Below are 13,180 nucleotides of genomic sequence, written 5' to 3' on the forward strand. Positions count from 1 at the left end.
TAAAAATCCTACGAAATTAGGAAAACCTGAGAAATTTGTGTACCAGTATAGGGAAAAAGAATCAGATCAAAAGCACGTTTCTGTGAATTTTCAAAACTAATTTACTAAGCACAAAAGTTTCTGATTTTCACCAGGATCAACATAACTATTACTGTAAGCTATCCTAAAGGTTTAAATTGGCACAAAAACTAATTAAAACATAAAACCACATCTAACCAGAGGCTAGATGAATTATTTATTACTAAATAGGAGAAAAAAAGCAAAGAACAAAAATAAAATTGGGTTGCCTCCCAACTGGCTCTATCGTTTAACGCCCTTAGCTAGGCATAAAAACGTGAATAGATCTAGGTATTGCCATCTTTGGTATGCAGGAAGGCGGTAATTTCAAAAAAAATCCTATGATCATGCAAGACCTATCAAGGATATGCATAGCAACGAGAGGAGAGAGTGTGTCCACGTACCCTCGTAGACCAAAAGCAGAAGCATTTAGTAACGCAGTTGATGTAGTTGAACTTCTTCACGATCCAATTGATCCAAGTACCGAACGTACGGCACCTCCGCGTTCAGCACACGTTCAGCTCGATGATGGCCCTCATGCTCTTGATCCAGTTGAGGATGAGGGTGAGTTCCATCAGCACAACAGCGTGACGACGGTGATGATGATGTTACCGGCGCAGGGCTTCGCCTAAGCACTACGACGATATGATCGAGGTGTGTAACTGTGGAGGGGGGCACTGCACATGGCTAAGAGAAGACTTGGTGTTTTCTAGGGTGCCTCCTACCCCCATATATAAAGCATGGAGGAGGAGGTGGCTGGCCCTAGAGGGGGCGTGCCAAGGGGGAGTCCTATTTGGACTCGCGGTCCAAGTAGGATTCGCCCCCCCCCTTCCTATTCCAACTAGGAGAAGGAGGAAGGGGGAAGAGGGGAGAAGGAAGGAGGGGGGCATGGCCCCCTCCTAGTCCAATTCGGACCAGCCCATGGGGGGCGCGGCCACCCCTTGCTACCCCAATCTCCTTTCCCTAGAGCCCATTAAGGCCCATTAACTCCTCGAGGGGTTCCGGTAACCTCCCGGTACTCCGAAAAATACCCGAACTTCTTCGGAACATTTCTGATGTCTGAATATAGCGTTCCAATATATCAATCTTTATGTATCGACCATTTCGAGGCTCCTTGTCATGTCCGTGATCTCATCCGGGACTCCGAACAAACTTCGGTCATCCAAACACATAACTCATAATACATATCGTCATCAAACATTAAGTGTGCGGAGCCAACGGGTTCGAGAACTATGTAGACATGACCGAGACATATCTCTGGTCAATAACCAATAGCGGAACCTGGATGCTCATATTGGCTCCTACATATTCTACGAAGATCTTTATCGGTCAAACTGCATAACAACATATGATGTTCCCTTTGTCATCGGTATGTTACTTGCCCGAGATTCGATCGTCGGTATCATCATACCTAGTTCAATCTCGTTAGTGGCAAGTCTCTTTACTTGTTTCGTAATACTTCATCCCGCAACCAGCTCATTAGTAACATTGCTTGCAAGGCTTATAGTGACGAGCAATACCGAGAAGGCCCAGAGACACCTCTCCGAAACACGGAGTGATAAATCCTAATCTCGATCTATGCCAACCCAACAAACACCTTCGGAGACACCTGTAGAGCATCTTTATAGTCACCGAGTTAAGTTGTGACGTTTGATAGCACACAAGGTGTTCCTTCGGTATTTGGGAGTTGCAGAATCACATAGTCTGAGGAACATGTATAAGTCATGAAGAAAGCAGTAGCAATGAAACTGTAACGATCATAATGCTAAGCTAACGGATGGGTCATGTCCATCACATCATTCTCCTAATGATGTGATATCGTTCATTAAATGACAACACATGTCTATGGTTAGAAAACATAACCATCTTTGATTAACGAGCTAGTTAAGTAGAGGCATACTAGGGACACTATGTTTTGTCTATGTATTCACACATGTACTAAGTTTCCAGTTAATACAATTCTAGCATGAATAATAAACATTTATCATGAAATAAGGAAATAAATAATAACTTTATTATTACCTCTAGGGCATATTTCCTTCAGTCTCCCACTTGCACTAGAGTCAATAATCTAGATTACAAAGTAATAATTCTAACACTCATGGAGTTTTGGTGATGATCATGTTTTGCTCGTGGTAGAGGCTTAGTCAATGGGTCTGCCACATTCAGATCCATATGTATCTTGCAAATCTCTATGTCTCCCTCCGACACTTGATGACGGATGGAATTGAAGCGTCTCTTGATGTGCTTGGTTCTCTTGTGAAATCTGGATTCCTTTGCCAAGGCAATTGCACCAGTATTGTCACAAAAGATTTTCATTGGACCCGATGCACTAGGTATTACACCTAGATCGGATATGAACTCCTTCATCCAGACTCCTTCATTTGTTGTTTCCGAAGCAACTATGTACTCCACTTCACACATAGATCCCGCCACGACGCTTTGCTTGGAACTACACCAACTAACAGCTCCACCATTCAATAAAAATGTGTATCCGGATTGTGAATTATAGTCATCCGAATCAGTGTCAAAGCTTGCAACGACGTAACCGTTTACGACAAGCTCTTTGTCACATCCATAAACAAGAAACATATCCTTAGTCCTTTTCAGGTATTTCAGGATGTTCTTGACCGTTGTCTAGTGCTCCACTCCGGGATTACTTTGGTACCTCCCTGCTATACTTATAGCAAGGCACACATCAGGTCTGGTACACAGCATTGCATACATGATAGAACCTATGGCTGAAGCATAGGGGATGACTTTCATTTTCTCTCTATCTTCTGAAGTGGTCGGGCATTGAGTCTGACTCAACTTCACACCTTGTAACACAGGCAAGAACCTTTTCTTTAACTGATCCATTTTGAACTTCTTCAAAACTTTATCAAGGTATGTGCTTTGTGAAAGTCCAATTAAGCGTCTTGATCTATCTCTATAGATCTTGATGCCCAATATGTAAGCAGCTTCACCGAGGTCTTTCATTGAAAAACTCCTATTCTTTTTTTTGAGCTATTGAAAAGCTCTTATTCAAGTATCCTTTTATGCTATCCAGAAATTCTATATCATTTCCAATCAACAATAAGTCATCCACATATAATAGTAGAAATGCTACAGACCTCCCACTCACTTTCTTGTAAATACAGGCTTCTCCAAAAGTCAATATAAAACCATATGCTTTGCTTACACTATCAAAGCGTTTATTCCAACTCCGAGAGGCTTGCACCAGTCCATAAATGGATCGCTGGAGCTTGCACACTTTGTTAGCACCCTTTTGATCGATAAAACCTTCTGGTTGCATCATATACAACTCTTTTCCAGAAATACATTCAAGAATGCAGTTTTGACATCCATGTGCCAAATTTCATAATCATAAAATGCAGCAATTGCTAACATGATTCGGACAGACTTAAGCATCGCTATGGGTGAGAAAGTCTCATCATAGTCAACTCCTTGAACTTGTCGAAAACCTTTCGCAACAATCGAGCTTTGTAGACAGTGACTTTACCATCAGCGTCGGTTTCTTCTTGAAGATCCATTTATTTTCTATGGCTTGCCGATCATCGAGCAAATCCACCAAAGTCCACACTTTGTTCTCATACATGGATCCCATCATAGATTTCATGGCCTCAAGCCATTTCGCGGAATCTGGGCTCATCATCGCTTCCTCATAGTTTGTAGGTTCACCATGGTCTAGTAACATGACTTTCAGAACATGATTACCGTACCACTCTTGTGCGGATCGTACTCTGGAAGACCTATGAGGTTCTGTAGTAACTTGATCTGAAATTTCATGATCATCATCATTAGCTTCCTCACTAATTGGTGTAGGAATCACTGGAACCGATTTCTGTGATGAACTAATTTCCAATTCGGGAGAAGGTACAATTACCTCATCAAGTTCTACTTTCCTCCCACTCACTTCTTTCGAGAGAAACTCCTTCTCTAGAAAGGATCCATTCTTAGCAACGAATATCTTGCCTTTGGATCTGTGATAGAAGGTGTACCCAACAGTTTCCTTCGGGTCTCCTATGAAGACGCACTTCTCCGATTTGGGTTCGAGCTTATCAGGTTGAAACTTTTTCACATAAGCATCACAGCCCCAAACTTTAAGAAATGACAACTTTGGTTTCTTTCCAAACCACAGTTCATAAGCCGTCGTCTCAACGGGTTTTCATAGTGCCCTGTTTAAAGTGAATGCAGCCGTCTCTAAAGCATAACCCCAAAATGATAGCGGTAAATCAGTGGGAGACATCATAGATCACACCATATCCAATAAAGTACGGTTATGACGTTCGGACACACCATTTCACTGTGGTGTTCCAGATGGCGTAAGTTGTAAAACTATTCCACATCGTTTCAAATGAAGACCAAACTCGTAACTCAAATATTCGCCTCCACGATCAGATTGTAGAAACTTTATTTTCTTGTTGCGATGATTTCCACTTCACTTTGAAATTCTTTGAACTTTTCAAATGTTTCAGACTTATGCTTCATTAGATAGATATAACCATATTTGCTCAAATCATCTGTGAAGGTAAGAGAATAATGATACCCGCCACGAGCCTCAACACTCATTGGACCACATACATCGGTATGTATTATGTCCAATAAGTCAGTAGCTCGTTCCATTGTTCCGGAGAACGGAGTTTTAGTCATCTTGCCTATGAGGCATGGTTTGCAAGCACCAAGTGATTCATAATCAAATGATTCCAAAAGCCCATCAGCATGGAGTTTCTTCATGCGCTTTACACCAATATGACCTAAACGGCAGTGCCACAAATAAGTTGCACTATCATTATCAACTTTGCATCTTTTGGATTCAATATTATGAACATGTGTATCATCATGATCGAGATTCAACTAAAATAGACCACTCAGCAAGGGTGCATGACCATAAAAGATATTACTCATATAAATAGAACAGCCATTATTCTCCAATTTAAATGAATAACCGTCTCGCATCAAACAAGATCCAGATATAATGTTCATGCTCAACGCTAGCACCAAATAACAATTATTTAGGTCTAAAACTAATCCCAAAGGTAGATGTAGCATGCCGATGGCGATTACATCGACCTTGGAACCATTTCCCATGCACGTCATCACCTCGTCCTTAGCCAATCTTTGTTTAATCTTTAGCCCCTATTTCGAGTTGCAAATATGAGCAACATAACCAGTATCAAATACCCAGGTGCTACTACGAGCATTAGTAAGGTACACATCAATAACATGTATATCAAATATACCTTTCACTTTGCCATCCTTATTATCCGCCAAATACTTGGGGCAGTTCCGCTTCCAGTGACCAGTCCCTTTGCAGTAGAATCAGTTTCAGGCTTAGGTCTAGCCTTGGGTTTCTTCTCCTGAGCAGCAACTTTCTTGCCGTTCTTCTTGAAGTTCCCCTTATTCCCTTTGCCCTTTTTCTTGAAACTAGTGGTCTTGTTGACCATCAACACTTGATGCTCCTTTTTGATTTCTACCTCTGCAGCCTTTAGCATTGCGAAGAGCTCGGGAATTGTCTTGTTCATCCCTTGCATATTATAGTTCATCACAAAGTCTTTATAGCTTGGCGGCATTGATTGAAGAACTCTGTCAATGACACTATCATCAGGAAGATTAACTCCCAGCTGAGTCAAGTGGTTATGGTACCCAGACATTCTGAGTATGTGTTCACTGACAAAACTATTCTCCTCCATTTTGCAGCTATAGAACTTGTTGGAGACTTCATATCTCTCAACTCGGGCATTGCTACGTCTTGAGCTTGCGTTGGTTTTCCTAGAAGAGGAAAGGGTGATGCAGCAATAGTAGTGTAAGTATTTCCCTCAGTTTTTTAAACCAAGGTATCAATCCAGTAGAAGGCTCCTCAGAAGTCCCACGCACCTACACAAACAAACAAGAACTCGCAACCAACGCAATAAAGGGGTTGTCAATCCCTTCAAGGCCACTTGCGAAAGTGAGATCTGATAGAGATAATATGATAAGATAAATATCTTTTTGGTATTTTATTATATAGATTTGAAAAGTAAAGATGCAAATAAAAGTAAATTGAAAGCTTTATATGATAAAAGATAGACCCGGGGGGCATAGGTTTCACTAGTGGCTTCTCTCAAGATAGCATAAGTATTACGGTGGGTGAACAAATTGTTGTCGAGCAATTGATAGAAAAGCGAATAATTATGAGATTATCTAGGCATGATCATGTATATAGGCATCACGTCCGTGACAAGTAGACCGAAACGATTCTGCATCTACTACTATTACTCCACACATCGACCGCTATCCAGCATGCATCTAGAGTATTAAGTTCATAAGAAACAGAGTAACGCATTAAGAAAGATGACATGATGTAGAGGGATAAACTCATGCAATATGATATAAACCCCATCTTTTTATCCTCGATGGCAACAATACAATACGTGCCTTGCTGCCCCTGCTGTCACTGGGAAAGGACTCTGCAAGATTGAACCCAAAGCTAAGCACTTCTCCCATTGCAAGAAAGATCAATCTAGTAGGCCAAGCCAAACTGATAATTCGAAGAGACTCGCAAAGATAACTTAATCACACATAAAAGAATTCAGAGGAGATTCAAATATTACTCATAGATAAACTTGATCATAAACCCACAATTCATCGGATCTCGACAAACATACTGCAAAAAGAGTTACATCGAATATATCTCCAAGAAGATCGAGGAGAACTTTGTATTGAGATTCAAAGAGAGAGAAGAAGCCATCTAGCTAATAACTATGGACCCGAAGGTCTGTGGTAAACTACTCACAACTCATAGAAGAGGCCTTGGAGATGATGTAGAGGCCCTCCATGGTCGATTCCCCCTCCGACGGAGCACCGGAGAAGGCTCCAAGATGGGATCTCGCGGATATAGAAGGTTACGGCGGTGGAAATAGTTTTTCGTGGTCGCTTGTGATGTTTTCAGTGTACATGGGTATATGTAGGAGGAAGAAGTAGGTCGGTGGACGCTCGAGGGGCCCATGAGGATGGGGGCACGCCCACCGATAGGGGGCATGCCGGGCACCCTCGTGGCCACCTCGCTTGTTTCTTGACTTCCACTCCAAGTCCTGTGGATCATGTTTGTTCTAAAAAGATCGCTCCCGAAGGTTTCATTCCGTTTGGACTCCATTTGATATTCCTTTTCTTCGAAACACTGAAATAGGCACAAAAAACAGCAATTCGGGCTGGGCCTCTGGTTAGTAGGTTAGTCCCAAAAAATGATATAAAAGTGTAGAGTAAAGCCCCATAAACATCCAAAAGAGGTAATATAATAGCATGGAACAATCAAAAATTATAGATACGTTGGAGACGTATCAAGCATCCCCAAGCTTAATTCCTGCTCGTCCTCAAGTAGGTAAATGATAAAAACGGAATTTTTGATGTGGAATGCTACCTAGCATAATTCTCAATGTAATTTTCTTTATTGTGGCATGAATGTTCATATCCAAATGATTCAAAATAAAAGTTCATATTGACATAAGAAATAGTAATACTTCAAGCACACTAATCAAAGCAATCATGTCTTCTCAAAATAACATGGCTAAAGAAAGTTATCCCTACAAAATCATATAGTCTGGCTGTTGCTCTATCTTCATCACACAAACTATTTAATCATGCACAACCCCGATGACAAGCCAAGCAATTGTTTCATACTTTAGTAATCTCAAAAGTTTTCAACTTTCATGCAATACATGAGCGTGAGCCATCGACATAGCACTACATGTGGAATAGAATGGTGGTTGTGGAGAAGACAAAAAGGAGAAGATAGTCTCACATCAACTAGGCGTATCAACGGGCTATGGAGATGCCCATTAATAGATACCATTGTGAGTGAGTAGAGTTTGCCATGCAACGAATGCACTAGAGATATAAATGTATGAAAGGTCAACAAAATAAACTAAGTGGGTGTGCATCCAACTCGCTTGCTCACGAAGACCTAGGGCATTTTGAGGAAGCCCATCATTGGAATATACAAGCCAAGTTCTATAATGAAAAATTCCCACTAGTATATGAAAGTGACAACATAGAAGACTCTCTATCATGAAGATCATGGTGCTACTTTGAAGCACAAGTTTGGTAAAAAGGATAGTAACATTGCGCCTTCTCTCTTTTTCTCTCATTTTATTTTTTTCCTTTTTTCCTTTTTTTGGTGGGCTCTTTGGCCTCTCTTTTTTTGTAAAGTCCGAAGTCTCATCCGACTTGTGGGGGAATCATAGTCTCCATCATCCTTTCCTCACCAGGACAATGCTCTAATAATGAAGATCATCACACTTTTATTTACTTACAACTCAAGATTACAACTCAATACTTAAAACAAGATATGACTCTATATGAATGCCTCCGGCGGTGTACCGGGATATGCAATGAATCAAGAGTGACATGTATGAAAATTATGAAGGTGGCCTTGCCACAAATACGATGTAAACTACATGATCATGCAAACAACAATATGACAATGATGATGCGTGTCATATAAATGGAACGGTGGAAAGGTGCATGGCAATATATCTCGGAATGGCTATGGAAATGCCATACTAGGTAGGTATGGTGGCTTTTTGAGGAAGGTATATGGTGGGTGTGTGGTACCGGCGAAAGTTGTGCGGCACAAGATAGGCTAGCAGTGGTGCAAGGTGAGAGTGCATATGATCCATGGACTCAACATTAGTCATGAAGAACTAATATACTTATTGCAAAAATCTACAAGCCATTGAAAACAAAGCACTACGCGCATGCTCCTAGGGGGATAGATTGGTAGGAAAAGACCATTGCTCATCCCCGACCGCCACTCATAAGGAAGACAATCAATAAATAAAATTGTGCTCCAACTTCATCACAAAGCGGTTCACTATACGTGCATGCTACGGGAATCACAAACTTCAACACAAGTATTCTTTAAATTCATAATCACCCAACTAGCATGACTCTAATATTACCACCTTTATATCTCAAAACAATTATCAAGTATCAAATTGATCATAGCATCCAATTCACTTCCTATGATAGTTTTTATTATACCCAACTTGGATGCCCATCATTCTAGGACCAATTTTATAACCATGGCAAATACCATGCTGTTCTAAAAGACTCTCAAAATAATATAAGTGAAGCATGATAGATCAACAATTTCTTCAAAATCAATCCGCCGCCGTGCTCTAAAAGATTTAAGTGAAGTACCAGAGCAAAACTATCTAGCTCAAAAGATATAAGTGAAGCGCATAGCGTATTCTAATAAATTCTAATCAAGTGGGCTTCTCCCAAAAGGTGTGTACAACAAGGACAATTGTGTTAAACTAAAAATAAAAGACTAATATCATACAAGACGCTCCAAGCAAAACACATATCATGTGGCGAATAAAAATATAGCTCCAAGTAATGTTACCGATAGACGAAGACGAAAGAGGGGATACCTTCCGGGGCATCCCCAAGCTTAGGCTTTTGGTTATCCTTGAATATCTTGGGGTTCCATGGGCATCCCCAAGCTTAGGATCTTGCCACTCCTTATTCCATAGTCCATCAAATCTTTACCGAAAACTTGAAAACTTCACAACACAAAACTCAACAGGAAATCTCATAAGCTCCGTTAGTGCAAGAAAGAAAAACCACCACATAAGGTACTTTAATGAACTCATTATTTATTTATATTTGTGTTAAACCTACTGTATTCCAACTTCTCTATGGTTTATAAACTATTTTACTAGCCATAGATGCATCAAAATAAGCAAACAACACACGAAAAACAGAATCTGTCAAAAACAGAACAATCTGTAGCAATCTGTAACTTTAGAATACTTATGGAACTCTAAAAATCCTACCAAAATAGGAAGTCCTGGTAAATTTGTCTATTGATCTACAGCAAAAAGAATCAACGTAAAAGCACGTTTCTGTGAATTACTACAATTATTTTCGTGCGTGCAAAGTTTCTATTTTTAGCAGAATCAAATTAACTATTACCATAGGTTATCCTATAGGTTCTACTTGGCACAAACACTAATTAAAACATAAAAACACATCTAAACGTAAGGTAGATATTTTTTTTACTAAACAGAAGGAAAAACAAAAAACAAAGATAAAATTGGGTTGCCTCCCAACTAGCGCTATCATTTAATGCCCCTAGATAGGCATAAAAGCGAGGATAGATCTAAGTAGCGCCATCTTTGGCACTCAATTCCTCAATAGAGCACTTATAATTTTTAGGGGCTTCTCCCTTTTTAGCAATGATTAAGCCCCTAGGCAAGAATTCAAGAAATTCATTTGTAGCAAAAGGTTCCTTAATGATAGAGAGACAATTGGGGTGAACACTTATTGATTTGAGATCCGCATTTCCCTTATTAGAAGATTCACCCTTATTTTTAGGAACATAAATAAATTTGGCAGTTTTGGTATGAGGATTTGGAGTGTTTTTCATGGAAGAAAAAGCCAACCCTAAGTTGGTAATAATATCCTCAGGTTAAACGATTCTCGTAGAATCTAGATCTATTCTTTCATTAACTATAGGTCTTTCTCTTTAAAAAATTTCAAGGTAACTCCAACCCTAGATACATATTGGGTAATTTGGCTATGAATCTCTTTATCCAAATTTTCAATCAACTCAACAGTGGCAACTTTATTTTCAATAATTTCAAGCCTTCGCATCACGTGTTCCAAAGTTAAAACAGTTCCATTAACCAAAAGAGGTGGTGGGCCAAACAAATCTAACATAGCATTATAAGCATCAAAAGTATGGCTACTCAAGAAAACCCCTACGGTAATGGTATCAAGAATGCATCTATTCCAAGGAGTAATGCCTACATAAAAATTTCAAAGAAGAATGGAAGTAGAAAGCTTCCTAGTAGATCTATTTTGAGCATTGCAAATTCTATGCCAAGCATCCTTTAGATTTTCTCCCTCCCTTTGCTTAAAATTAAGAATTTCATGTTCGGGGGTAATAACGAGGATAGGAGGACTAGCCATGACGATGAGCAAACAAAAAGACAAGTGAAAGAGAGAGGAGATTGGGAAAGAGAGGGCGAATAAAACGGCAAGGGTGAAGTGGGTGAGAGGAAAACGAGAGGCAAATGGCAAATAATGTAAGTGCGAGGGAGATGAGTTTGTGATGGGTACTTGGGATGTCTTGACTTGAGCGAAGACCTCCCCGACAACGGCGCCAGAAATTCTTCTTGCTACGTCTTGAGCTTGCGTTGGTTTTCCTTGAAGAGGAAAGGGTGATGCAGCAATAGTAGCATAAGTATTTCCCTCAGTTTTGAGAACCAAGGTATGAATCCAGTAGGAGACTCCTCAGAAGTCCCACGCACCTACACAAACAAACAAGAACTCGCAACCAACGCAATAAAGGGGTTGTCAATCCCTTCAAGGCCACTTGCAAAAGTGAGATCTGATAGAGATAATATGATAAGATAAATATATTTTTGGTATTTTATGATATAGATTGGAAAAGTAAAGATGCAAATAAAAGTAGATTGAAAGCTTTATATGATAAAAGGTAGACCCGGGGGCCATAGGTTTCACTAGTGGCTTCTCTCAATATAGCATAAGTATTACGGTGGGTGAACAAATTACTATCGAGCAATTGATAGAAAAGCGAATAATTATGAGATTATCTAGGCATGATCATGTATATAGGCATCACGTCCGTGACAAGTAGACCGAAATGATTCTGCATTGTCGGTGGGAAACGACACCTATGGGATCACAAGAATCCCTAATACGGTTGCGGGGCGCGGGATTGTGAGAAGAGCAGGATTAGTAGTTGACACGAGGATCGTTTACCCAGGTTCGGGCCATGAGAATGCGTAAAACCCTAGTCCTGCTTGGTGGATGTATAGAGTATTCTTGAGCTCTTGAACTAGCTACGGGTGATGCCTGTTTTGAAAGAGCCGACCCCTTTTCCTGTGTGCCATGGGCCTCCTTTTATAGGCGAAAGGGGCTGCCACAGTGGCACACGGGAGGTGGAAAGGCCTACAGTATTGCAAGCTTATCGCCCGTATTACAGGACAAGATGCATTTAATGCATGGCTTAGGTGTCCCTCACTTTATCGGGGACGGGAGCGAGGCACGTCCCGTCCGTCGCCGCTCCTCCTCGCTTCGACATGCGCCCTGGCCAGCGATGCATGCGGTGCCATGTAGGCAGGCAAGCAGCTGAGGTGGCGCGGTGGTGGAACCTCCACGAAGATCTGCATGCCGCCACACAGGTGTGTGCTGAGTTGGCCTGGAAGTTGCATGTTGCCACGCGGTGCCTGCCCAGCTGGTTGGGCTGGCAGCTGCATGCGAACGGTGGCGGGGAGTTTGTTGGCGCGGGCCTGGAAGTGTCCCTGCTGTTGCCTCTGGCAAGGGTCTTGCTGGGTGTGGTGGCAAGGTTCTTGCCATGGCGTGCTAGCGTCCCCGGCAAGGATCTTGCCGGGGGTCTTGTGGATTTCTTCGGTAAGGGTCTTTGGTGAGGATTGTTGCCTCTCAACCCCCATCTGATCTTGAGCATTCTATGTCTTCACAAAGATCTGCATGCCACCATGGAGGTGCCTCCCGAACCCTGGTCCAACGTGGTTGTTGACATTGGAGACCGTGGCTCGAGGGTGGCCTGCTCCGCTGGTGTGGGCGAGCTGCCCCGGCAAGGGGCTTGCCGGGGCTGCCCCTGGCAAGGGCCTTGCCGGGGAAACCTGCTTCACCCGTCTGTACTTTGTGGCCTTGGTCCTTGATCTTGCCTTGTTCCTCTCGAGCGTTCGACTTCTCTCCGGCTTCCCTCCCTTGCCCTGCTATGCGCGGCCATGGCGCGTGGCTCTGACTGCACGTGCACAAGTAAAGGGGTCAAAAGGAGGGCCCCTACTTTTGTACACCGACAGGAGCCCCCGAGCCTGGGCCATACATAAGCACGACACGTTGTTGGGCCAGGCCCAGAACGGTGCGCGGGCAAGCGGGGCGGATTTTACTGTGGTAACTGCTCCGTCTGCTGCGCTTCCCCATGACCCGTGTTGAACACGCGACGTGGGGGTCACGCGCGCGCGTGCATGACGTGGGTGTCGTGCGTGGGACGGTTCCCGCGCGCATGCGTCGTATCGCAGTTAATGGGAAAGGAGGCGGCCCGTGCCTTCCCTGTAAAAAGGAATCGCCGCGGGCGCGCTGCTCA

The sequence above is a fragment of the Triticum dicoccoides genome, chromosome 2B (genome assembly GCF_002162155.2).
Source record: "Triticum dicoccoides isolate Atlit2015 ecotype Zavitan chromosome 2B, WEW_v2.0, whole genome shotgun sequence".
NCBI lineage: Eukaryota > Viridiplantae > Streptophyta > Magnoliopsida > Poales > Poaceae > Triticum > Triticum dicoccoides.